This window comes from Neodiprion fabricii, chromosome 6, assembly GCF_021155785.1.
Source record: "Neodiprion fabricii isolate iyNeoFabr1 chromosome 6, iyNeoFabr1.1, whole genome shotgun sequence".
Taxonomy (NCBI): domain Eukaryota; kingdom Metazoa; phylum Arthropoda; class Insecta; order Hymenoptera; family Diprionidae; genus Neodiprion; species Neodiprion fabricii.
Window position 1 is genome coordinate 21,694,272 of NC_060244.1, and position 27,584 is coordinate 21,721,855.

Below are 27,584 nucleotides of genomic sequence, written 5' to 3' on the forward strand. Positions count from 1 at the left end.
TACGTCGTGCAATTATTATGGTTTTTTGTTTATGTGTTTTTCTTTTTCTGAATCGCAGCTATCGTACAGTTTTTATAACAAGCAGCCATTTTCATCCCGTGTACGGTAAACTTCGACAACCCTCAGCCGTAACAATTTAGGGCTTCGTAAACGTCAACCTTGGGGATGGATGCAATATGCATGATCTAGCGAAGGAGGGTTGCAGTAGCGCAATTTGCATACAGACTGTAGGGCGAGTCTGTATTCTGAAAATTTAATTGTCACATCGAGTGACGTAGCTATCAGCCGAACCGCAGACTCATCACTCGTACCATTGAAGTTAGGTATGTATTCCTAATGTAATGGGCCATTCCCTCATGCATTAAAGCGCCAGCTTACTGCCAGGCAGTCCATCAATAGTTGATACCAGAGTAGACCTAGAAGCCGACGGGACGGCGCTGTCTCCTAGAACGGACGGACAGCAGCCAGACATCCAGGCATAGTTTCGAGAAGAAACTCTCGGTGAAGGTGCGGAAACTTGTGTCATTAATTTTTAACGACAGTATAGACATAGGCATTGTCGGATGATGCCGAATTCCATTCCCCGTGTAAAGCTCCAGGCTTGGATAATTTGAGTCAACCTGTAGCTGAAAGCACTAACGCTGGAAGATCACGTTATATATACACGCGAGTTTACATGGTGCCCTTACTCGCTCGCAGTTAAATTCGAAATAACCCAGACATGTTTATTAAGCCGTAGTAAAGTCTCTGTCTCGATTATTAGTATTGTTCTTGCTACCGGAGAGAGCAAAAATAATAACGATACCGGCAGTGAAAATAAGTGTGATTACCGCAATCACGTTTCAGCTCGTTCCTCAACCACAATTCACCATCTTCACTGAACGCGGCTGTGTAAGCTAATGGGAAATACGTCTGTAAGTGTTCCGTTAACGTCCGTTAAAACTTCTGAAATATTTCAGGTGGTGGTTATTACGACGTGACGCGATGATCTGTACAGGATTTCGCTTCATTTTTCAAACAGAAATAATTCTACTCGTCCACAACATGCATTCTCTGTTCTGGTCCGTCACATCTGCGCATCGATTGGTTTGTCAGGACGAATTGAGTTTCTTGCTCGACGAAACGTTGTCACGGGCTTCTCGCTGGATCTCCTATCACCAAAACTTATGTCAAAGGATCAGGTTGGTGTCCGTGAACCTTCCTAGTAATATAGATTTATCGATTGCAGAATCATTAATGGAATTTTACTGGAAAACGTGATTCGGGAAAACAAATTTAGAAGCTTTGACCAGAAATAGCCAAGCCAAAATGTCTGTTCGGTTACGCATTATGTGTCACTGGTGAAAGACAAACGTGCAATTGTAACGAAATAATGTTGTGATTTGTTGAAATTTGGCGATATCAAAAGCCATGAGCTGAATGCGCAGCCTGAATTTTCTCGTAACATTCGGTGAATTGTGAATAGTTGAATAGGGCTTTAACGGTCCTTTCAACGCGATTCGATCGATGCTACCTTGAGTCTCGATGCAAAGGTAACCCCGTGTCAAGTTTGTATGCACGCGTTATATATTGAGATCGGACAAAGAACGGCCGCTACACCGTCGATCGAGAGCGTCGAGGAGATTGTGCTTTTCTTACAAACTGTAAATTTCCAGATCTCGAGGTTGTTTAAATGTTGGAACAATTATTGGTACGCCTAACAGTGCGAATAATTACACGTGAGCAAATTCTTGGAAATTTAAGTGACGCTTTGAAACAACGTATCTTGCGCTTAATTGAGTAGTAAGTTGTTGTTCCTGCAAGCATCACGTATCTTTGACACAGTTTGGACCGAATTAGAGCTTAATCGTTAAACTTGCCCGACCTCGCATGCTTACGAGGTTAGCGTAGCTCAGCGTCGACTTGCCGTAGTTTCTGAATTGTCTTTCAACCCGTGCGAGGAACAGACGACAATTTAAACGCATTCACACTCGGATGGATTTAACATGCGAATCCAATTTACGGTCTGTAAATATCTAACGATAAGACGCAGTCTTCTCTATACCGCACTTCATCTACTGGTAATAAATTTTACAATCTCGGGTGATCCATGCATGTACAATAACAACGTAAATTTTCTCAACAGACATTGAGATGTAGTTACAGCAGTTTTTACATGCAGTCATAATTCATGCTCGCGCGAGTAACACACATATGTGTGCCGTCTGTCGGTAAATTGGCCAATAAATAGAGCTGTGCGTTAATTTCGAACCGCAATAGTTACCGCAGTCCCAGGGACTATACAGCGGTCTGATGGTATTTCACAGACATTTTCAAACAAACGCATTACGTGCCTTGCAATCCTGATTGTGCAATAAACGTGAAAACAGTAAAAGACCACGAATAAAGAGGGTCGAGCCACTTGTATGCAGGCACCTTTTAGCTGCAGAACCTCATCAGCTTTCTTATGGTTTTGTGGTCGGTAAAGTTTCATTCCAGGTTGTAAACAATGTTCTGTTCGTCATCGATTGCCGTTAAATTTCGCTGGGAAAATGATGAAACGCGAATCTCCGCGAGGTTAGGTTTCATGATCACATCGATTAATTTACCCGACGAACCCTGTAACGAGAGGCTTGTGGGCAATACCGATAGAATTGACAGTTGAGTCGTCGTCCGTGTATTTACTCATGCTAGATTAAATCGTATGTAGGTGTGCATGACAAGCCATGAGTACAGCTCGCGGCGCCAGGAACCTAAGTCATCTAATGCCAGAGCTTTGGCTGTACCGGCTGTCCTATTGCGGGCAGCAAATCAGGCCTCGGGTTTCGAAAGCCGTGCGGCGGATGATCGAATTCATCCCGAAAGACCGCGGGTCCGATGACGTTAACGAGGTCAAAGCATTCGACTCGGGGTCATGTCCACGAAATACCAAACTAGAACGAAGACTAACGATTTCAGAGTATTGGAAAAGTCTCGAGGAGCTCGGGCTGCGAGGCACGCTGCACAGTTCGCCAATATTCTCTCATTTTACGATTCTTTTTCGATTCCGGGGACAAATTGGTGCCCGGAGATGTCTGCAAAGACAACTTGTCGCATTGCAGCACGAATCGGGATAAGTATTCAATAACGATAAAATATCGAATCCGATATAGAGGGTTCCGCAAGCTTATACCTCCAACCTACAAAACCTATTTTAAGTCAGTCGCAAGCCGAAACCACTACGAAGTTCTCTGAACACACCTCAAGCTTGCTTGTATGCCGTAAAGCAAGTATCAAATGGCATCCGTATTCACGTTGGTGTAATTAAAAATAACATTTTTTTTCTCGAGAAAATTCTATAACATTTTCACCGAGTCCATACATGTACGATCGTGTTGTTTTTTCATTCGTAAAATTACGCGAGTTCAAGTTGCCTGCGCGAAGTCTGAAGAGGCTGAGACTCTTAGCGTTATACTCTGGAATACTTTTACATAACCACGAAGTCCGTGAAATACGTCCTATTTATATTGTATATTATAATATATTAGTTTTCAAAGTTGGCTATGCGAATTTAAACTTCTTCGCCACGTCTAACAAAGCTGTAACAATGTTCAACTTATTCTTACAGCTTTTTTGTTCTCATACCGTTACCACCGTTCGTCGTTCGAAGGGCGTCACCTCTGGTGATGTCACTGTACCGTCGGGTCTTGAAAATTGTGGGCCGAAAGTAAAGTTCGGAATTTGAAAAGTTCCGAAAGTGCCTAATTCCCGATTATTTCGTTGCGAAACTTGAAGTAAAGAAATCAAACTTTGAAGAAACAAAGTTTCGAATCGTTGGAAATCCGACGGTTCAAAGTTCCGATAGAGCAGAATTCCGAAAAATAAAGTTTCGATAAAGTGAAATTTCGAAAATTCAAATATACTCACAGAGCGTAATTGGCTCAATAGTAAAAGCAAAAATCAAAATGACCAGGATTCTGGACATAAAATTATCTAAAATCAAAAACAAAGAAGGATCAAAGTGGTGAAATCTCACCAAGCCAGAAATTCATAGAACTGAAAATCTTCGATCACTCAGAATTTCGCTGTTTCAGATTTTTTAATTTCTGTCCTGTCGGAATTTTCTCCATTCGGAACTTTGAGCGAGGAGTTTCGAACTATTTGAAATTTTGATGTTTCTTCAAAGTTTGATTTCTTTACTTTAAGTTTCGCCACAAAAAAATTCGGAATTCAGCGCTTTCGGAACTATTCAAATTCGGAATTTCATCCCCACCCCAGAGTTGTTCTTCGGAGAGACAGGGACCGAACTACAGTAAAAGTTTAAAAAGGTGCCAGAGAATGACGTGAATAGAACGAGGGACTCGGGGAGTTCCTATTATGCGGCCGGCCAGATATAGGCAGTAGACAATATCGATAACCAATGCACAGCTCAGCGCACTGGCAGACGCCTATCTAGTTTATTCCCGAAGGTATTGTACAACTAGTACAGGTCAGTTTGTCGGGGAAAAAAGATCAGAACCAGAATCCCTCTTTGAATGATGATTTCCGTCGATGTTCCAGTACGGGAAAGGTGCTTCAAAAGTCTTATTGTCTCGATGGCATATTTGTATCTTGAAAGAAGAAAAAGAAAAATTACACAAAAAGTCGGTGCTAAGAAGAGTAACGTCCGACAATTTTCCACGGGAAATGTTCATCCCGCTGTACAGAATTAAGGAACCGAAATTCCCGCAGGTGGATCAATCAAATCCACGTGTGTCACATGCCTTGTACGCCGCTCGTTGTACTCAGGTATCAAAGACGTGTAAAAATACAAGTAGGTCACACGCGCGTGGCTCACTGGCATGTAAGGGGTGTCAAATAGTAGAAATTCCCCTAAGGGTTGTTAGCCATGCTCTTGTCTTTACTTATGTACTTAGCTACTGAGTGAAAGGAAGGGACATCTTGACGCGGGGTAAATGCCAGATTTTCTTCACCCCGTTTTTCTTTTTTTCTTTTTGTTTACCTTGGGTACCTTTTCTTCCTACTTTGGACAGCTTAACCTGTCACGCGCGTTGTAGAGGCGTCCGGTTACTTGCACAAGAAATGGAGGATCGTTGGATGTTTCTTGTGTTACGTATAACGCAAATGAATCCCACCACAAATCTGACCAGTATTAATTAAATTGGTTCCAGTCATATGGACATTGAATTTCGGAATCCGTACGCCGGTTTGCACAATAATTCGGTCTCGTTTTTACGGGATCAAAAGTGGAAAATTGAAAATCTGTCATCGCCAAAAAACTAGTACTTCGATTCGATTTAAAGCTAACGGATTCAATTTCAATTTTCCATAAGTGCATTCGATCAACGAAAAAACAAGCATGATGGAGTTTTAACATTATAAGTCTGAAGACTTGATCTCGTCTGCCCCTTAATTGGTGGATGTAATTAAGTGAGATTTTTATCACAAGCCCTTGGTGCTCTAATTGCATTTATCGATCGATGGATAATCGTCTTTTTCTCGTTCTATATCTAATTCTCTTTGACGTGAAATCTCAGTCGTGCCAAAGTACGCTTAACGGGTATTAAAGAAACGAAATTGATTCACCGACAAAGAGGTGTGATAAAAGCTATCGTAATTTAACGTCAGCCCGGTTGAAAGTTTCTCGTTTGCTATGAATTACACAGCTTAAGGACACGCATGGCGCAAAACATAACCTGCGTAACTGAACTGCAAACTATTCCAAGGGTTGCCGACGAGGAATGCGTATAATCGATCTGTGGAAAACTAGCAGCGGCTCGAGTATGGAGATCTGACATAGCCTTGCCGTAACGTTGAACTCACAGCATTCTAACACATAACGGCCGTAACACGCCGATGCGTATAGCGTAGATTGAAACCAATTTTCGACTACCGTCTTTTGCCAATTCTAAAGCAGTGTTACAGCACTAACGCCCCGCAGTCACGACAGATTCGAATCGAGTGACAAACGGAGCGTGCATCAAAGCTTCGGAGCAACGTGCATCGTCGAAATGTGTTCACTGCACCGGATCGCACGGTCCGTTGATCAGCGTGACGTGTTCGGAATGCTTCACGCGTCAAGTGCAAGCTGCAAATTGCGTGCACGTGTCATCGAGAGTTGTCGGTTAGTTTTGGCAATTAATTAATTGGATAACACCCGGTTGAACTGGGCGGGCGAGTATGAATGAATTTGCTTTGTAAAATTTTCGACAATTTGTTCGACAAATCTTCCGGACGAAATTTATTCTTTCACCCTAAAAGAGTGGGCGCGGTTTAAAATAAGCTCCGATTTGACGTCATTCGGCACAAGGCTCGGAGTCTTTTTCTCAGGGTCAATACAATGCAGCTCTCCCCTCTGCGGTGAGTTTTCGCATTGAGTCCAGTGAATGGACGTCGGTGAAACCGTCATGCATGCAGGCATCGGAGCTTTAGAGGATAATGTGAGATAACAGTGGGCTGGCTGATCGTGAGGTAATTAATTTCAAATTGTGATTCAGGTGAATCCGTGCAGAGCAACGACCCGCAAGCTATGCACGTACGGTAAAGTCCAAGCATAAAAGTATATTGGAACGGATAAAGAAGACGGAGCGTAAACGAAACCCCTTACTGTTATCGTACCATCAGCATTTACTACCCCCGGATTTCTTGTCATTATCTCTGAACGTCAACGGTTCACGCGAGGCAATTGTTTTAAAACGTTTTCAATACTGGCTACCGACAATCAAGACAATGTATTGTAAGCTTTATTTCGACTTGTCGAAATTCTCCGAGGTTGGAGAATCTCCAGGGTTGCGGATTTTTGCGTGCCAGCACGGCAGATCTGACGCAAAAAAAGCCAAAAGCTCGGATGGGAAATAAAACTCTCACTCTAATTACGTTACATGGATAATTTCAGTTGGGTGCATTGCGATGCTGTATCTGGATATCCGTACAAAGACTTATCAGCTTTAATCAACACGCGCTATAATCAGTGATATCTTTGTGGTTCGTCCACAGTTAAGCTTGGAGCTGAGCTGAAGGCTGAGCTTGAATGTGAAAGCTTTTAGTGACGATAGAGATCGTGAGCTTGGAATCAACGCTGCTGCACGGGGCTATTCAGAGAGAGAGGTGGAATGCGGTATCTAATTAGATGAGGTCAGGAGACAAGCTCCCGCTCTCTTGCAGGCTGTTCGAAAATAGAAAATACACCAACAACTAAGCTCCTCAGTCAAATGTCACAGTTGGCTGTAGTTTGGTGTAGACCCTAATAGTTGGTGCGCGACCTTCGGTCTTTGGCACTCGTTTTCACCCCATATTTCAACGAACTATCACGTAAACGCTATTTGGACGGCTTCCAATCATGCATAAACGGAAACCAAAAGCACTGTGTACAATGGAATTTGTTCAAGGTGATAAAATTGATGAATTGGCGAAGTTTCGAAACGAAAATTCGAACAAATTCAAAAGCGTCGCATGTAGCAAACTCATTTAATGAATTTAACGAACTTCGTGCCCTGCAATCACGCCGTTTTCAATTAATTTGGAACACAGACGGGACCAGTCAGTTCTTTCGGAATCTACTCCATATCTAGCTTCCCATTGGAACGCATCCAGTGAAGCACGTTGGTGAAAAATTCGCTAGTGTTTTCCAAACCAGATTTGACCAATAAATCTCATTAGCTAATCCATTTTTAGCAGTAGCGTGCAGTTGAAATCTCGAACTAGCCGCGGTTAGAGTCTGGCAAAGAACACTCTTTCCACTCCAAGGATTCCCTGGAAAGAGCTTACTTGCCACTATTGCTACTCGGCAAAGAAATCTCAAGGAATGGTAGAAAGTAAGAACCACGGCGCAATACTTTTCCTTTCCATCTGGATCCGAATATCATGCAGGTAAAGAAGAACTAGCGAAAAAACAGCGGCGTCTGCCTTTCAGCCTTACCATTTTACCTTGCGGTCACCTTGACAACTCGTGTCAACATACCAGAACACACCTAGAGTGGATAACAAGACGTAAAACGGACACGATGCTTCTGGCGCACAAGTTTCGACCTGGAAGCATTACTCGTATATATAGGGTGATAAAGTCCTCGGCAAACGGTGTAGCTGTTAATGCTCTGGACCATCTGCAACGTGATATTCAGTAACGAGGATATGGCCGTCAGACGAGTCTGCGAGCAATTACGCTTAACTATAATATACATGCGAACCGCGGATGTTTTTTGATCGATTGGTTCTTGTCTGACCGTGTTTCCGAGCATAAGGTCATAATTTTTCAACCACGAAAATTATCGGGCTGTCAGCTTGTGTTTGTATCTCCGATAAGTTATCTGAGTAAGTCGAGGAGACGCGTCCTAGCTTTTTACGTGTCCCAGAAAGTGGCGTGCACTTCGGTTCTCTCTGGGACCGGTAACTTGGCACGTCCAATAAATAGATTTGCTAACATCAGGTTTGCGGTGTCGCACTTGATCGGTTCCAGTCGCTGTGCACTCGTGGGACGCAAGATCCGATTTATCGCCGTTTGAAGTACCTCCGCGACGTACCTCGGAGCTTGGATTTTACAAAGCGCTAACTTATCTGAACTTGGAGGAGCGCCGTGGTCTTGAATAAATTTTGATCACACCACGTACAGGCCTGAATTATAACTATCGACGTTCGATGGAATATACCGAGTGAGAGAAAATCGTTTCGTAGAAACCGTACAGGGTTTCGACTTTACAGGGAAAAGCTCGGGACAAGAAGCCTGTAATTCTTTTACTTTTTATTTACTCTGTCTGCGCGCTGGCAACGTAATTTATACATGTGTAAATATTCCCATATCATATCTTGAACGTACAAAAAGTCCTTGCGCGCAGCAGAAATTCTCCACTTCTCCGACGCTACCCTCCACGTGTAAAAGGGATGCAGACACGTATTTTCCAGCGCTAATGGCGAGCTCGTACTCCAGGCGCAAATTGTTACTTCGCTTTTTTCTTATGCCTCCTTTTGAGACAGTCGTTAACACCCCGCATCGGTTTTCTACGGTGGATAATTGTGAACATAAATAATTCAGCGAAGATGTAGTCGAACATACGTGTGTGCATAGGGATATAGTATACAGGTATGTAAATCGCTCAATTCGATAAAAATAAGTTTGTTATTCACTTCCGCTCCCTCGGTCATTCTCTTCTCGCCCTTAGGGATGAGCCTTGGAGCCCGATATTGAGGGGAGGAATCTTGTTCCACGCCGAAAACAATCACAAACTTTATAAGGCAGGCCGATAATGGCAGAGCTGGAGGATATCGTGTTATCCTGTCACTCATAATCTCTGGCTTGTCGGTTATCCCATTTGAATATATACCAAATATTTTTTTCCCTTCGCGCTACCGTCGCTTTCAATTCTCTGAGAACTTTACAAGACCGAGTTCCGGACCCTCCTTTACGTATACGGGAGCAGCTGTTCCAGAGTAACTTGCACGGATCATTATTCGCAGTTTGTCTGGCTTAGCTTGCACGTTTCGAACCACGACTACCCGAGGGTGTCGACAGGTCGAACAAGCTGCGCCCTCAAACGTGTAGCTGGTACATTGAACTACCAAGAGTTTATATCCAACGTGTTATTATTCTGGAATCACTAACTAAAACCGACGAAACACGTCTCAAACTTTTTCTGTGTAATAAGAAAAATTTTTCGATTTGTTGTTTTTGATGAGAAGAATGTTTAAACATATTCAAACGTATCACATTGAAAATAAGGATCCGTCGTAAAATTGAGTTGGAATAATACGACAAGGGCTTGCCGGTGGAAAGAGATTCAACCATACATTGAGTTTCAAATGAAGCGGACCTCTCAAGAGTTGTGCAAAGTTCACGCTACAAATATTTATAAACCTCGATGAAGAAGAAACTATCAATTTTTCTTCGCAATTAGCGACAAGACGCGCCTTCGTGAAAGTACGGGCTTTTATAGCGAGTGAAATCAATCGACGCTTTCTGTGCAGATATTTACGGCGAAATCAAGCGATTATTTGTATACTAGGAATGAAAGACGCTGACAATTTGTTCACCGCATAGTTAATCGTGTATAATAGCCATAGTGTGGTACGGGATGCATGTGTAGTACTCCGTGACTGACTAGTTTTGCGTAATGAAATTTAACGAGCAGTGCGAATATTTATATCCGCTTCTACGTACATCGCGATGGTTGAGCTGGTGCAGTTTCTGGTTACAGTTGGACGTTCAACGTCCCCTGGGCATCGGGCAACGCCTTCGTCGTCTGACGTGCATTATACAAGTGTAATATGATTGAGTGGAACTTTATTCCTTGAGGTACGAATTAGCATAATTGGATCTAGACCCAATGCCAGGAAAAAGCATGGTCATGAAAGTACGTACGTTTGGCAAAATATTATATACATGGACGAGTATGATTTATTACTTCACATTTAAAATGCAACACGTGAAGTATCTTCTTTGCAAGTTATCATTCGTGTGCTGCAAAACGAAGAACTGTTAATTTTTGCTGCACTTATTCGTATTCTTATATGATGGGATCAAGTTTGTTTCTTGAAAATAAATTTTACCCCTCACCTAACTTATCGGCATAAATAAAATTTGACCGACGTATCGTATTCGTTAAAATTCAAACGCAGTTTTACATCCAGTGATTTTAGACTTATTTTACAAAGAAAAATCGTATTGACAATGATCGATTCATCGGTTTGCTGAATATTTCATGACGACACGATTCACGAATAATCGAATTGCTCGCTAGGTCTGCTGATTGTGAAATAAATCATGAAAAAAACTTCGAGCCCGAAAATGGCGCAAACGGATATCCATATCGCTGTAACCAGAGCAGCAAAAGGGGTTGGTAGTTTTAGCATTTAAATTAAGTTCAAAAATGCTCCTGAGCAATCTCGTTAAGGTTCCGTAGTTCTAACGACGCGAGGTGAAATAGAAAGCCAGCCGCGAAGTCAGGTTCCCGTTTCCGTCGCATTCTGACTTCCAGTCGAGCGGATCGCTGCACCCCGCATTTGCCGCTCTATGTCTTCGTCGACCCTTGTGATTTAGGAAGGATGAAGAAAATACCGAGAGGTGATTTATCAACACCATTTGTTTCCCATTCACGGGCAGCACAACTGCCCCAGAACTACGACGGACGGATGACCACATGAGAAGAAAAATTGGGATCCACAACTATGCGGAAAAGTGAGCATTTATAAATAAACTAGCACGGATTTCGTTCCCGATACTTTTGATCAGCTATTTACGGTTATTGTGAGAATGCCGGAAGTGGGATAACAATTTCAAGTATGGGAGAAGAGACAACGAGGCGTTTGATTGAACAACGTCAATAAATCTACAAAAGCTGAATCAATATTTTGGCGATGAATTATTATTTGAGAAATGACCATCGATCACCTACGTCATGAGGGACGTACATCTGTACATACGGTTCATTTATCGGTACAGAATATTTCTTTTTAAGTTAATGAATATTAGCGAGACGAAACAAATCGGTGACTTTTTTTGAAAATCGTGGGGCAAACGCTCATAATATTTACGAATTTTTGCGATTTTTATTTTCCGCATACACTTTCGGAAAAAAACTCCCTTAGTATCAAACAATTGTTCCTTGAGATTTCACTCAGCGTTTGGAAATCTTTTATATACGAAATAGTAGACTCAGAATCAAGGAGTTGGGGGAGTAATAATCAAAAATTCAAATTGAGTGGTAATAATCAAGATTCGATGTGCTAAGTAATAACCAGAAAATCGACGTAGATGATAAGAACCAAAGATTTGAAGTGAACGAAACAATTTGAAAATGCATAAAGAACCAATTTTGATTTACCTATTTTGCATTAAAATCTTTGTCTTTTGAAACAGCTCAGCTCACAATAGAATAAAAAATCTTAAATTTCATTTAGTAACGAAGATTTATCACAGGGTCCATTTTTTCCTTCTTCCTACTTCTTTCGTGCCTCGAGCACATTTATGAGACTCTATCACTAGACATATATCGAAAAATTGAACAAACAAGTGTGTGCTGAATTCAACTCTTAAAGAGAACTAACAAGGGTGAAAGTCCAAGGTCAAGTGGAATATAATTGTCGTTTTACGTTTACGCGACGAATATTCTATTAGAAAAATTATACTTTGAATACTATATTTCATATCCGAATAGCTGTCCTGACTGGAAATTTTTCTTTTCTCTTAGATCAAATGCCACTTACAGCCTTCTTTAATTCTCCTTTTTACCTGCGATAGTGTTCAGCGTGATAAAATTTCTTCGGTGTCCGGTGATCCGACAGACTTTCAGATAGACGTATAATTCCGAGAAAAACCGACCGACATGTCCTACTTAAGTGTAAATAATTCACTCTATATTTCCAAAATGTATACTGGTCTCATCGCAGTGAAAGCACACAAAAAGCACAATCTTTGACATCTTTTCCAATTATATTAGGGGGGGGGGGGGGGGGAGGGGGGCAGGTATAAATTTGGACACCGATATTTCGACGGATTTATGATTCAGGCCGGGAAAGCGATAGGCTTACAATGTTTATTCAACCAACGCCGTCGTTGGAAGTGTGCTAGAATTAGCTTCTATAATCTGTATGACGTCAGCTTACTAGTAGTTGGCTTTTAATTAGTGAAGGCTCAATGCGTATTACGCAAATATGTTTGTACGGGCAGACACGCGTACTACGATACGTGGCTAAGCTTTGGTACACCCACTCTCCATGGAAACAATCGAAACGAAAGGACGCACAATATGTTGCCCTCAAGAGGTCGAACATCTGGAGATAGTCACGTGTACAAAGTTGTAGTGTAGTTATCTCGATACGATAATCGGTTCGAGCACCTTGTAATTCAAATTTTTCATCCATGATAAATCGCAAAAAAAGCCAATTCACGGCTATTTTCTCGAGAGGAGAAACTTCAAACCAATTCTTGTACATCGGTTGAAATTCAATCTGTCCAAGCCTTCTCGGCAGCGTTTCAACAACTCGTATTTTATGCCTGAAGTAATTTTTCACTCTCTTAGAGAAAATCTATAAGCCTGTAACAAAAATACAAGCACTTGGTTTTCAAATACACCTGATATATCGCCCACGCATTGTCCATTCCTAACTGTCAACGTCACGTTTGTGCGTATATGTTTTACACGCGTTGTGCATACAATAATTTGACAACTCGCCAGGTTACACTGAAAAACTGAATGAATTTCCACTAAACATAATACGTTATGCAACATAGTCTATCCGTTATAGTTTGAATGAGGAAATAAAACATCAGTGTTGTGAACACGTTTTCGACACGCTGTAAATTTGTTTATTCAGTTTTTCACACCTCGACCACCTCTGCCAGATTTTGCGTCAACGTTTAGTGTACCTACAATCGACATACACATACGTGTACGTATGTGCGTTGCATTTTCTATACAGGGTTATTTAAAAAGCTTGTTAACTACTTAAGTTGATGGCATCTTTTGCACAGGTTGAGTAGCTCTCATCATCTTTATTCCGTTTCATCGAATATAATGAGAATATATTGCTCGCGAGGCGATATTTCAACCTGGACCCTGAAGCTCGGCTTTGCTGACTATACAGTTTCTCCTACTATATGAAGCGGGTATCTTTCCCTCCCATCCATCCGGTTCACGAAATTTCCCAAACACTCGCGGATCGTGTCGTGATTCCAGAAATAGGATTTTGTGAACTTTCGTTTTGGAACAGCACCCCGATATTTTCCAGAAATAACCCGATTCTCATCTTCGATACGAAATCCTAGTAAGATATTTATAGTTTTACGTAGAAGTTTGTAAATCTTGACCTTTTCTAATATTAACTCGATGCCCAAAGAACAGGGTTAACTCAGGATGTAGGATTCTACTGTTAGACCATTTATTTATTACATCTTACGTAGTACGACTCACCACTGATTTATCTCGAGAAGTCTGCTTCGCGGGAAATGATCCCCAATTTCAATGTATCGTCGAACTTTGATTCCTTTGATTGTACGGAAAAAAGTTTTGAAATAATAAATGATAAAATCACATTTACTTATGTTTCTTTGGTAGTTTCTCGTATAAAAATTGGTCCACTTAATTTATGTTGGCGCGGTAAGCCTTCACCCTTTCATATCCGTTAAAGCGATCGTCAACCTGGAAAATAGAAAATATCTGGTTAATTACTGAAACTTTATAATGATCTCGACAACGTTCAATTTTGTCTTTTGTCTCTGTTTTTGTCCGTCTAGTCGAGTTCACAGTATACCATAATTTCGACTCCAATTTCTGGCGCAACCTCCCTTTCAAATTGATTCTGCGAATGGAGAATTTCCAGAGTCGCGTTCACCGGTTATATGGTTCTAGTTTGCAGCCTGGGCTTGTCTTCTTCGGATGAAAAAAGCAATTTTATCGTGGAAATTTCTAACCACTTTATTTCTTCGTGGTTTAGTGGATTTACACACTTTTCTTTCACGTGGAAAACAAAAACTTCATATTATATGCCTACATTCTTATTATCTTCACAGGTCTGCAACAGACGTGTGTCCGTAGAGATTTTCTTACTCCAAGTAAATATTAAAGTAGATAAGCTCTGTTCGGCGAACAAATGTCTTTCTACCAGCTGCTTTGGCATCGTATAAATCGCGAAGCAGGCCTCGTGCGAATTGTACATATAAATACTCACTTAATCGACAGCCGAGACTCGGAGTCGGATACCACAATGTAAAGGTATCGCAGTACGTCTGCTGCGATAATAGCAAAGCGAAGTGGTCGCGGCACGCGAGAATTCCTTCGGGAAACGAGGAAGTCTTTGTGCTAAGATCGTTGTCAGATAAAAAGCGCAAACAAGCGGGGCAAGGGTGCTTAGTCGACGTCATGTTTGCTCCGAGGGCGAGCCAAACTCTGGTATTGAGTTGTTGTGCCAGGTGTGCATGGATGTCGTACAAAAAAGATTTCTTGATTTATGTAATATGACATAACAAGTATCGATACTTCGTCTGTGTATTGATCAGACCTGCGAAATGTACGCTCAATACTTAGTGACGTGATTTTAATTCAAGACATGTCAAAAAGTGGGATTGAAAATTGGCACAATCTGGTTGGAATCGTTATATTTTTCTAGATTTTCCCTCTCCTGCTGAATGGAATTTCTCCGAGTGACAAAGAGGTTTTGATTATTCAAAACTTGGATCATGATCGCAACTTCGGTTATTCGCAACATTCCTGAAGAATTCTGAGTGATACTTTGGACATCTGATGAATACTTTTATCGCGTAGTCAGTTTGGCTGACTATTTCCCTTGAAATCTTTGTAACTTTTCCTAATCGACTTTCGCGTGGTAAAGTTGACTTAGGACAAAGTTTTGCCTTATTTCCGTGAACCAGATTCAACCGTCTATTCTTACGTGGAAACTGACGGAACTGGGATTGCTGTTTTGTGCTCAATAATTCACGAGGAGGTCTCCTCACGATCTCACGATTTAGTGCCCCTTGCTCTAGAGAACCATGCAAATTAAGGCCCGAGTAAACTGACCCAGACAGCGAGATACGTAGTCCCTGACCTGAGAGGTGATAAAACGTCCCTACCATGACTATTCCAACCCTCAATTAACGTCCGTTTCCTCATCTTTAGATGGCGTCTCTGCGTCTTAGCATCTTCCGCTATAGCGCTCCGGCATGCTGCATATAATATTGAAGAATTTCAACCGGAGTCTGGAAGCTACAGTCTTCTGGTAGGTGTCAATCTTGATGTCGCTACGTGTGGTATGAATAATTGCGTAGTTTCAGTCTAGGTTCGCTGTTGAATGGCTGAACGTTTCGTGTTTTACCCGGCAATGTAGCTCACGTCAGGATCACGATCCTGGTGAGTTCCGTCAGTTGAAACCCTCGTGATACAAAACCACGTACCGCGAGAATTCCCTAATGAAAATTTATTCGGCAAATAGACGTGGTAGACCTCACTCAGAATTTGAAACGTTTACCTGCACAGTCACCGCCGATGAAATCGACACGGAAACGTCACCGTGTAAGCTTTTGAATGCAACACGCCGTGTTCGTATTTAGACTGTCTGCAGAAGATAGTGAAGAAATGAATTTGATCAATTCTTCAGTGAGTTGCGTCATTCGGCTTATCTTTGTCCTTTCTTATTACCGATATTACCAATCGGGACGAATTATATGTGAGATCCTGTCTAGTTCCATTGACGTTATAATAGCGCGGAAACTCACCCCTGTCGTATCTCCAATCCATTCAATTTTTCCATTCCAACATAACCGATTGTACGGTTTCTTGAGGCGCGTTAAAGCTGCGCAGCGAAAGAGCACGCTGAAAGGGCGAAACGTCGCAAGCGTTTCAATGCACTTTCTAGCCCCTCTCGAGCTTTACGCAGTCTCGTTCTCCGCATGCTCACCCTGCAGAGCTTTTCTCTTCTTTCTCGCGTCGCGTTGTTTCCAGGCGCTACGACTTACCCTCAGCTTTTCAATCTCACCGTGAACCAGGGGCCATTGTTTACCCCCGCTCGCAACGACGCTCGTGTATCTTTCTTGTCGGGACAAATCCTTGTCACTCTCTAACTTTTCCCGTTTATTTACATTCATTTACGGATGTACGTCTATTGTTCACGGGTAATTTATTGTAGGACCTACGAAGCAAAATTCCAGACGGTATAAATTTTCCAGATTTTGCTACAAACAGTATACATACATTTATAGTAAGGATTATCGAATGAAGATTTGTTTGCGCATTTCGTCAGAGTCGTAACACTTTTGTTTGGCAATATTTTTTGCGCCGGGTGAAGGTTTTTCACATCAATTGAATCAGTTCACAGTGAAATATTCATGTTACTTGATTGTTATTTTTAATACCGTACCGCAAGCTTTTCGTAGAACAGCTGTGAGACTTCTTCAACGTTTTAGCCTTCCGGTATAAAATGTTGAGCCAGCGTAGATGGGACAGAGTTTAGTCAGTCAGAAAAGCTCAAAGGCTTTCGCGTTTGATCAATGTTTTGGAATATTCTTCGGTTTTTCGCGTCGCAGTGGTGTTGAAGGAGAACGTTACTGCATATGAAAAGGGCGCTTTTCGTGCCGTTACCATTAGTCATATTTTTTCTTCTTCCGTCGACGACGCTGTCAGCACGTCATTTTATTTTAGTCTCCAATTTTACTCTTTTTATTTCACGTTTTTCTTTCACCTTGCTCTTTCATTCTTCATACGGGTTTTCATTCTGAGACTTCTATTCGTTTCCTCGTTTTCTATTTCGCCCTTTTGAGAAGCAGCGTGCGAAAATTTTTACGGCACTCCTTGTGCGTTCTCGTGGAAATGAACATTCTGCATTCACGTATATTTCCATCCTTATTTGACTTTGAGAATACTGTATCTTCTCCACGTGCTAGTCAGCCGGTTGTAGGCACGAATTTCTCTTCACAAGATTACGTCTCACTGTGGTTTCTGATATGATATAGGATATAACGGCCGAAGTTATATGAGGTTGAAGTTAGTAACGTTACTTTAACGATTGTTTGGGGATATCATTAGTTCGCACCCTTAGGATTGTCTGAAATTCATCTAATAAATCACAGCAAAGATAAAATGTTCCTATTTTGAAAAGCCAACTCTTTGAAAGTCCGTCTAAAATTGTACAACGATTTATTCCATGATGTTTCGTTAGGTTTACGTTATTAACTTCAGCCTCGTGAGTTTACGAAGTGTTACACACGAGTTACGGTACACGTAGGTATGTAGACAATTTGATGGATCACCAAAGTTAGAGAAATTCATATTTGAACAAATATTCGCATGGACCGCTCGACCACCTCATACTGCGAAAGCTCAACTTCGGTAGCAATGCAATTCTACTAATTAGGAAAATTCTCTGGGATTAGGTCGATTATTTTTGACCTCAGCCTGTCGGATAATTGAAATACCTCGGAAATGTTCCTCTGTGATGCGTGAAATTATCCAGGATACTAAGTCTGAAATGGCAAGGGTGTTTGAATTTTAGTAAATCCGCTTAATTACAAGCTTCAAACTACTGCTGTATTTCGAAACTGATTTCCGTTCAGAGGTGAAGGTAGGTGCTTTCGCTACGTACGTTCGGTGAATGCTGTTAATGTACAGATAACAACCCGACGAGAATCATTGTCCTTGGAAAACAAGTCACTGGATAATTTGCAGTTAACTTATCGCACCGGAGTTGACTCTCGAGTTTTGGTCACATACCTACATGAACAGTATTTCGCTTGAGTGAGTTTGCCTCGTATCCCTCACCCGCTCGATGCCAACTTCGAAGAAATAAAATTTGAACATTTCGCACGTGATCAATCATCAGCGGTTTGATTGTCGGAGAATGAAAATAAGTGATCTGACAAGACCAAATTATTCAAGTTTACGCGACTGTTACAACGCCGTTGAATCGATTCCGATTTGTTAAAATCAATTCGGACGAGGTAGAACTGTGACGATCCAAAAGTTGTTGCAGCAATTGGAATGAGAATGTTGATAGAATCGACTCATAGTATTTGCAATCAAGAAACCGAGGACGTATTTACGCGTTCGACGAGCGTCTAGGTTTCGGGCTCAACTTCAGGATTAGGATAGTATCATTCGAATCAGAATATCGAACTGTCGCTTCGTTAGACCGTAGAAACTTCTGTCTGACACTTCATTAACGTCAGTTTACTTCACTGAGCCCGGATGTCTATACTGAAAGATTAACGTTTTGCTAATGCATCAGACCATCAACTTGGCCAACTGACGTGTCTTATCCATCTTTCCGGGGAAACTTCAACCCACATTAAGGTACCAGATGAATATCGATCACTGTATCAAGCAACAAAATTCAGTTCGTCTTCTCTCTTTTTGGTTAATCTCTGTGCCGGTAAACGACGTCGTTGATCACGAGATTGTGAACGTGTGAAACGTTTTTTTTTTTCACATTTGTTGGAAGAACATTCCACGTATTTTGATCAGTCAACTGCGCGTGGTAAAATTCACATATTCTGTGCTGGTAAGAATTTGTAGGAAATAAAATGTGCTCACGTGTCGGAACGGGACGAGAAACAATTTAGTGACCTACTTTACAATCTGGTATGATAGTTAAATTACTGCAATTTGGCGGTGAATTTCATACTATAGTGCTACACAGTGATGGGTGATTATTGCAATGATCTGCATGCCGAGTAATGGCAATCTGTATAACAAGGTGATCGTACTTCATTATGAGCAAACGAAGTTTGTATTATTGAAAAATTTAATCAGTGCTAAAAATGTTCCTTCATCTGCACAGGTCAAAATAAACGCATAAGGGATTCGAGAATCTCTCAACTTTCGCATGAATACTGAAATAACCCCCAACGTTTCTGCTCGTGCAAGTTATCCCGTCGGGCATGGAGATATAAATGAAATTTTTACGAATTCAGCCCACGCGCCAGGCTATGCGACCCGGCTTCTAGCGGCGATGTCACTTGAGAAAGATTTTTCACGAAGAAATCGTTTGAAAAAGTAACTTTGGAAGATCAACCACGGGATAAATATAGACGGGGACCCGATCCGTCTCAAATTTACGCTACATCCGACTATATCGCGACATATACCTGTAAGGCATGCCAGGATTTCACGCACTCCTAATACTCCTCTGTGTTTGTATGGGTGATCCCGCGAAGCTCCGGCAAAGCGCCAACTTCCCTGACTATCATCAACATCCGAGAATAATCTGTGTCCGATACTCGGTAAAAGACGACGACCGTGAAGGCAGCATATATAAATTATTCTTTTTTTTTTTCAATAAACATACGCCTGCGGTCCAACTTCAAAATCTTCTTATACAGCAGATTCCATTTGAAAAGCTAATATATAGAGCTTTGAGCGGGTAAGGAGCTTTCGTAATCAGTTTTTCGGACAAAAAAGAAAGGAGTGAAAAAAGGAAGTCTCCCGTGAAAAGAAACTCCTAAGCCGTGTAACAAAGGAACGAAACCTGGGAAATTCAACTCTATATATTATATAAAGTATATACATTCTCACCGAATAAAAACCAAGAGAATAGTATTGTGCCTACAGTGTTGGGTATGGTAGTGTTGAGATTAACCAAAATTAACTGTTGTGGACTACCATAGAACAACTTTTGCTGGTGATTCAGAAATCCACCATGAAATTGTGTTAGATTGACACGAAATTATAGTCCACACTGCATGTTTCCTACAGCGTAACTTTTACGAGGCTGGGAAACGATAGGAAGCATTCGTATCGCCACAGCGTAAAACCTTTCGATCGATTACCGATTGATCAGTTACCTCGGAGTTCAGGATTTCGTTTCACATAACCGCAGAAGGAACAACGTGCACCAGATTGCTCGACGAGCCGTACAAAAAGTACGTGCGTTTATTTAAGTTTCGTGGTTAGGTGCGTAACTCTTTTCCGCAGGTACCTAAATCCTCCGATCATTCGGCATCGGAGTCAACCGAGCCCCTCTGATTCTCCGTCTTCCAGCGCAATCACATCCGCGGTTTAAAATCACCCGCTCGTATTCCTTGGACGTTCGGTCATTTCCACGTACATCCATATACACAGTATCGCAAACACACGGTCATAGCTTAACGATCCGGCGTACATCTGGACTCAGTCAGTTCGGCGCTGAACTATCGGAGGCATGGCAGGTTTTCCCGATCAATCGTAAACGTCAGCGAGAATTCTATACGACGCGACGCGTAAACTGGCGAGTGGGTCAACGTCAACTGCCGTCGAGGGGACGACTGTCTTCCATCAGTACTTTGTTCCGGCGACCGTCGAGCCGTACGCTTCATCTCTTACGTGATTGATGGTGCACCGAGCTGGGGAGAGCTTTTTCGCTCATCCTTCCGTCATAATCACGGCACCCCGAAGGTCACTCGTCATCCCTTCGAGTGTAGCAAGTGCCATACGGGTCCCGCACGGCTCGACTCGACGTAACGTACAAGTCGAGAGTCTTTCATCTGAGCACGAGATTCGCGACGAGATTCACGATCTGGCTCGCAGTGCAGGGCGCGGTAAACGAGCTTAACTAACTTGAAACTACTTTGCCCAAGAGAGAGAGAGGGAGAGAGAGACGAAGGCCCACACATTGTAACACTATCTGCAGTACTTTAGTTCGAGGTCCCTATTCAACGTCGTACCGGTAGAACACGCGAAAGCAATCTAGACTCGCGATACGTGTCGCGCAGGAAGCATGCAGTCACCGTCGAGTACTCGTGTATATATATGTATGTGTATAACACGCATCCGCAATAGTACGGCGTCATAGTATTACGGCCGTCGACCGTGCCAATAAACTTGAGAAGTTCATGAGCAATTCAACCGGCCAAACGACGATGATCAAGCTACACACCGCCGACGCACTACCACGAGTTTCGCGTCACACGGAGAAAACCATTCCAGAGTTTTGCCATCGGATTGAACTCGTATGAGTCGACTTTTTCCCTTCACCTCTCGAAGCATTCTCCAAAGTGATATTTGATTCGACGGAGATAGGCGATCTTCTCCGTCGACGATTTTCGAAACTACGTAGAAAGCGCAGGGAGAAAGGGTCGGTGATGAGACGAATTGGCGGAACTCATGTACGTCTGGTACTCGGATCATAATGCACTTTTGTACGAAAAATTTCTTCGCTAGATGGTCAAAACGTTCTAGTGATTGCTGATATTTATGGAAAGGGGAAAATTATTTTGCCAAGAGGGAATAATTGTTCCGACCTCATTCTTACCGTCGGTGTATTCTGCCGTTATTGAAACGGTGACGACACTCTAATATACGACATTGATTGCCGAACAGAGAGTACTGTCATCGTTATTGATCCGACGATTTGGCCCTCTGTCCATTTACACCGGCTCGGTTAATTAACGAGTTCAATTGAAAAGCTGAGCTTATGGGTGGCAAAGGTCAGCTTCAATCATTTCGCCCCGCCAACTCGATTCAAAAATCATCTCGTTACAGCCCCTCCGTGCTTCTTTCACAGTGATATTCACAATGCTATATTCTTCGTCAATGATACGTGAACAGTCGCACGCAGAAATGCCAATTTAGGAACCCTGCTCATCCTTGTCTGAAGTATAAGTCTCAAGATCCATCGTACCGAGTGCTTTGTATACCAACCCTTGATTGATTGATTCCCACGTAATTCAATGGCACAAAAGACTCGTCAAAAGTTTTAGAATTATATCTACATTACACCCCCCAAGTACGAATCTTTGCGTTGAAAGCAAATATTCTGGTCATCGGGCAGTGGCAGATATTTCTTATGCTTTGCGGAACGTGTGCATCGAATCGCGTAGTTATCACCTGAGGTCTTGCTCCGTGGAAGGAACCTTGGAAAAGGTCAGTCGGAGGTCACGCAGAGTGTCGGCATAAAACCCGCGATCTTTGTGTCCGTGACAATCAACCTGCATCGTAAAATATATGAGCAATACATTTGATATTGTTGTTGCGAAGATAACGGATAAACTGAACGGTTACGAGCTGGAACCACCTCATATCCTTATCCTGCAGTTGGGGTAAAAATATCCAGAAGAAGGTAACATTTCCCCGCCCATCTGTCTGCGAGAATTCCCGCCCCCGCCTTATAAAGTATGCTTTCAGCGACTGAATCATTAGTAGGAACCGCCTTCTTCGTGAGAGGAAGGTTAATTGTTTAAACCGTCGTTTCCTGCAAATATCATCCGACGACGAGGATAAGAGAAGAAAAAGACTTGATACGCGGTAAAATAGCAACTATGGTTACATGTGTATGAGGAGACTAATATTAGGAGGAAACGAACATTCCACAATACATATTTTGGCCGCTAACCAAACTGATAAAGTAAATACTTGGAACATTAATCGTCGAGTTTTTTGCTACTGCATCGCAGCATATTGACAGAGAAACGTACGTTTCACCTCTTAAAAGAAAAGTCTCGGTCTTCCGTCCAAGTCTGTCGAGATAGACTCAGTTAATGAAAAGATTTTGATTTAAAGTAGCAAGACTGATTAGTTCTCTGCTGCTTGTGGGTGAAATTTTCGAGATAAACTGAGGAAATGAAGATTACCGGCCTCGATAACTCATTTCCTGAAACTTTCTTCTCTGCGGAACCAGCAAGTTTGTATGTTAACTAAGAGAAAACTGAATGAGCTGCGAATGAAACAGTATAAATGCGCCAGGAAAATTATACGCAGTAGACGTTTATCTTTTCCGCATACAAAATCGAAAAATGGAAATACATCGTAGGTGATCGGGATGTGAAAAAAGCTTTCTCTAAACCTTCCGTGATATGGAATGCAAGCTCGAAAACAGACTCTGATAATTTTTTTTTTTTTCTTTGTGTAAAAACACAGCAAACATCATGAAAGTAAATAAAAGGATGAACGAATGCAACTCTGCACATCATTTTTCTCCCACTGAATAATTATTTTTTAATTTTTTTCCAGGACACTTGCGTATAAAAACAATTATCATGGCTGTTCAATTAACGATAAATAATATATCCTGCGTATAAATGGCGGAACGTTTACCTACAATAGCTGAGAGGAAAAGTGGAAAAGCGAACACGTCTTCAGGTTATAACGCCCGCAGGCATTGAATCTGCAAATACCGGCGCTCTCAGAATTTAAAACAATCACGAATAAACTCGCTCGTTCCAGGCTCTTTCATGAAATAATTATCCAAGGCATCTTGTTGAAAATTAAAAACGCAAATTTGCTCTGAAAATATTACATGGGCAGCGAAAATAACGAAACGAAATTTCAATTCTTTTAAGCGAAACACGCCACAGATGTATCACTCGGTGACAAAAAAATGTTCGTAATCGTCTCTATTTCCTGGGATATTGGGCCGTGATTTTCGGTAATATATTCTTGATCGATACAGTATCTTGAAAATTACGTACTACAGTATGGTTTTTCCTGCAGAAGAAGAAAAAAATGGGTTCCTTCAATTTCCGATATTGAATTATTCAATATTGCGTGGATTCGAATCACACAATAAACACGGTTTACCTTCAGAAACATTATCAACGGCGTTTATTTTCTACGCCTGTATACTTTTATCAACATAACATAATTATCAATTAAAACCAAATTAGAACCATCGTGAGGAAAAATAAACAACTAGAAATACAAAATTCTGTCAGCAATAATTTTTTAATTAATCGACAAAATTCATCTAAGTCCGGAGAAAAATTTTACTGAATAGCATCAATGAAATAGGCGAGTACCCGTTGAAATGATATAAATTTCTGAAAGCTCGTTTCAAAGTTATGAAGGTTTTAAAATCATCCCTTCATTCATGCGCATTGAGATTTCCCTCGACTGCGTTACGGGTTTTTATTAAGTTGCACAACTAGCTTCCAGAATACCATAAAATTTCATGAATGAATTATAATTACTTTAATTAGTTGATAGACATTTTTTTCACCAGTCTTACATCGCTGTAGTCGTAAGAAAGACGCCTTATTATATCCCTTAATAAAAATTAAACACAGGCAGCAAGGAATGTAAAATTCTAGAAACTGATTTTGCAGATATATTTATCGAAGTCCTGTTGAATACTGTAAAATTTTTTTACAAGTACCAGTAACTTGGTTTTTCTTTCTCTATTATTATCATAAAACTATTTGAACTAACGCAGCCAATCTGTACTACCTTATCATTCTGACTAAATTCGTGTGTCACATTAAACGCACATCGAAGTGCAAAATCATGGCACATAACTGCATTTTAATACAAAATCTAAGGTACCGATAGTCGGTGGCTATCAAATTGACTGACCCCACTTGCACGGAGGAGAAAAAATTGATGCCTAAAATAAAACCCCGGTCCTATGGGCATCATTTATTTAAACAGTATTTGATTGGACGGAGGGGAGCCAACCCTTGCTAGTTATGGATAAATGTATATAGATATATAATTGTTCAACCGCCGACGTATAACGCAAACGGGAATATTTCAGGAATTCACCTGCTAGAACATTTCACCAGCCGGCGAAAAAAATGGACTTACATCACGTGATGAATGCGGTCAAGTGTAACATACGTAAACTGCGAAACCGTCGGCCCTTCGGATTTTTATTTTTTTTTTTCTTACGAAAACTCCCTTCATCCATTAGAGTCCGGGCGGACTTTGTTATTCCCTTTCATTTACTGACCGCAGAGGTAGATTTGGTTTAAAATATTCATGCAAGAATATTGTACCAAGCCTTTGAGAGCTCTGAATGTCTATCAACTCTGCGCCGTTCTACACTTTTATTTTATTCGTCCTTAAATTGTGTTTTTTTTTTTTATTTCTATTTTTCTTAATGCATTTATATTTCTGCTGCAGATACAGAAATACCTCCTTCGTCCAAGGGAACGAGACTAAAATGTACGGCATTTTGATCGCGGAGATGCAAAGACGTCGACAAGAGAGTGAGTGTTTTCAATTTTGCATCCGCATCTCGTTACGCGAAGTAAAATTCTTTGTATAATATTGTTAAGGGTATTGAAACAATTTCCGCAGATGGAGTGCGGACGAAAATAGGAAAAAGAGTAACTTCTCGGTAAAAGCTCTCAGAGTCTGTACAATGCCGGCGGATTTTCGCGCATGAATATGTATGCCGTAGATTACCGTAAATATACATCCAGCATATTCTACGACTCTGCATATCGCATAGCTCTGTCCGCAAGCAATTGATTTTCCCCGTGAATTTTCTTCACTTCTTACCGCTCATCTCTTCCCGCCGACGCCAATACGTTTGTTATTCCATATCAATTTTTTTCCATTCATTTATTCATTCCGTCGTCTCGAATAATGAAAAACGAATGACCACCTTTACTAAATTACACGTTAAACTTTCGAGTTTCATAATCGGTTACCGTTCCCTTTAACGCGCCTAATTTGAAGGTCGGCACGCACTGTCTGACTCTGTAACTCGGCGTCACCGCTCGAATATTGCTTCGCCAAACTTCAGACCGACTCCCGTGAAGTTACACTCGAATGATGAATAAGCACGTGCTTTCAGCTAATTGAAATTGGCATTCCCGATGGAATAAAGTCGGCCTCGTGATATGCAAAACCGACCTAGCATCGATCGCTCGTACGAAACGCACGTTCACATGCATACGTTTCAGTGGCCGAGAAGCAAAACGCGGATACCTCAAGTCGTCCCGGCAGCATCCATTCCTAAGACCAGACACCGCGTGCGGAAGAATTTAACGACCTTGCTCTGGTATGGCGTTGACTATATGTAGCTACAATAACTCATTCCCCGGAGAAATTTCCGCGCAACAAATCTCCTACTTCTCTTCCTTCTCGGTCACGAGCTGCGGACGAATTCCAACAGGATTAACGGTGGCACTCGAGTGTTCCTAATTGGATCCGCGACATTTTACGCGGCGAAAAAAAGTTGACGCAAACTGTGATCGTAAGCTGGATATTCATATCCTACGCAAAGAACTACTCCGCGGAAAAGGGTGGCTGACAATTCTACAACGGCGGCGGTTTCCCCTTCAGCTCAAATTCGAACTCTTATCCTATTATAGTCCGTGGCCTCTCCATGTCAGGCTGTAGGTATCCCCACGGCTCTTGTCGTGACCTCTTTACACACGTGGCCCACATGCATACTTATGAAGTCTTCCTTACCGCGGCTCGAATTAATGGTCTCACAAGCTCCAGTCGAAACACGGCTAATTAGTCGATACTCCATTCTCGTATACCCGCCAAGATTCGTTTCCGCTTTGCTCCTCTGCAGGATGCGTGCAGTCGGACTATTTGCGTGCGTTTAGAGAATTGCGCATATCGGCTCCCGTTGGCCCGTGCTTTCGACGCCATCATCCATCTTTTCGACACCGGCTATAGTTGTCGAACGAATATAAATTTCATCGTCGTGCCAAGTTTCGGCTGCCGAGAATGTACGTGGAAGCAACCGTTTTCCACTTTGCCTGTAGACTGACTTTCTGGCTTGGAATTCCATTCTGTTTTGGATCTGACCGCATTACGATTATACATGTACCTCGGCATTTCTGTGTGTACAATGCGAGAGGTTGATCCATCGCTCTTCGGCTGTACGATACAGACAGTTTACATACATACACTTGAATTTCAAAGTTTGCTGTGTTACAAAGATTCCGAAAGTGCTGAATCCCCGTTAAATTTTACTCCCGTATTCGCTCCCTGCTCTATTAGTATTTCCGTTTGATTATATGTATACCCGAAGGTCGGGACGGAACGTTTTCGGCAATAGCCTTGTTAGACGCGTAAGTGTTCGGGTAGGTCGTGATGAACGTAGATCGTATACGAATATTGGCAAAACGATCTGGTCCACGGTGAGACTGAGGCGCTTCTGCGTTTAATCTGCTCCACGGTTATGATCGAATGGTAAAATAAACGATTCTTTTTTTTTTTAATCTTTTTTCTTCTGCGGCTGTAGTAGGTCTGTTTTGAATCGCATCGAGAACGGGATTTACGATCGCTGCTGAATGGGGATCGCTGGCTCGCGTCGCCTCCTCGGCAATCCGCCCTTGCAATAATAGCTAACCAAACAATATTCGCGTAAATTTTGGTACAATATTAGTGTTTGGATAGGTGCTACTAACCGCTCGATACTAAACCGACGAGTTGAAATAACCGCTCAAACTAGATAATTTCACGCAGCCTGCCGCCTCGCCGGTAGTATGGGAT

The 27,584-nt window shown here is 41.8% G+C and overlaps 1 protein-coding gene and 1 long non-coding RNA gene across 4 annotated transcripts in view; one reads left to right on the top strand and one right to left on the bottom strand.

Annotated features, from left to right (window-relative positions):
* The window catches only part of LOC124185443 (small conductance calcium-activated potassium channel protein), a 155,458-nt gene that overhangs the window by 124,702 nt on the left and 3,172 nt on the right, over nt 1-27,584 (bottom strand). For both annotated transcript variants that reach the window (XM_046576230.1, XM_046576231.1), the window contains exon 2: nt 13,860-14,087. The gene's annotated coding sequence lies outside the window, so the exon portion shown is untranslated. The remainder of the gene's footprint in view (nt 1-13,859; nt 14,088-27,584) is intronic.
* The window catches only part of LOC124185450, a 157,378-nt gene that overhangs the window by 109,978 nt on the left and 19,816 nt on the right, over nt 1-27,584 (top strand). For both annotated transcript variants that reach the window (XR_006871396.1, XR_006871397.1), the window contains one exon: nt 25,248-25,333. This is a non-coding gene — a long non-coding RNA (uncharacterized LOC124185450). The remainder of the gene's footprint in view (nt 1-25,247; nt 25,334-27,584) is intronic.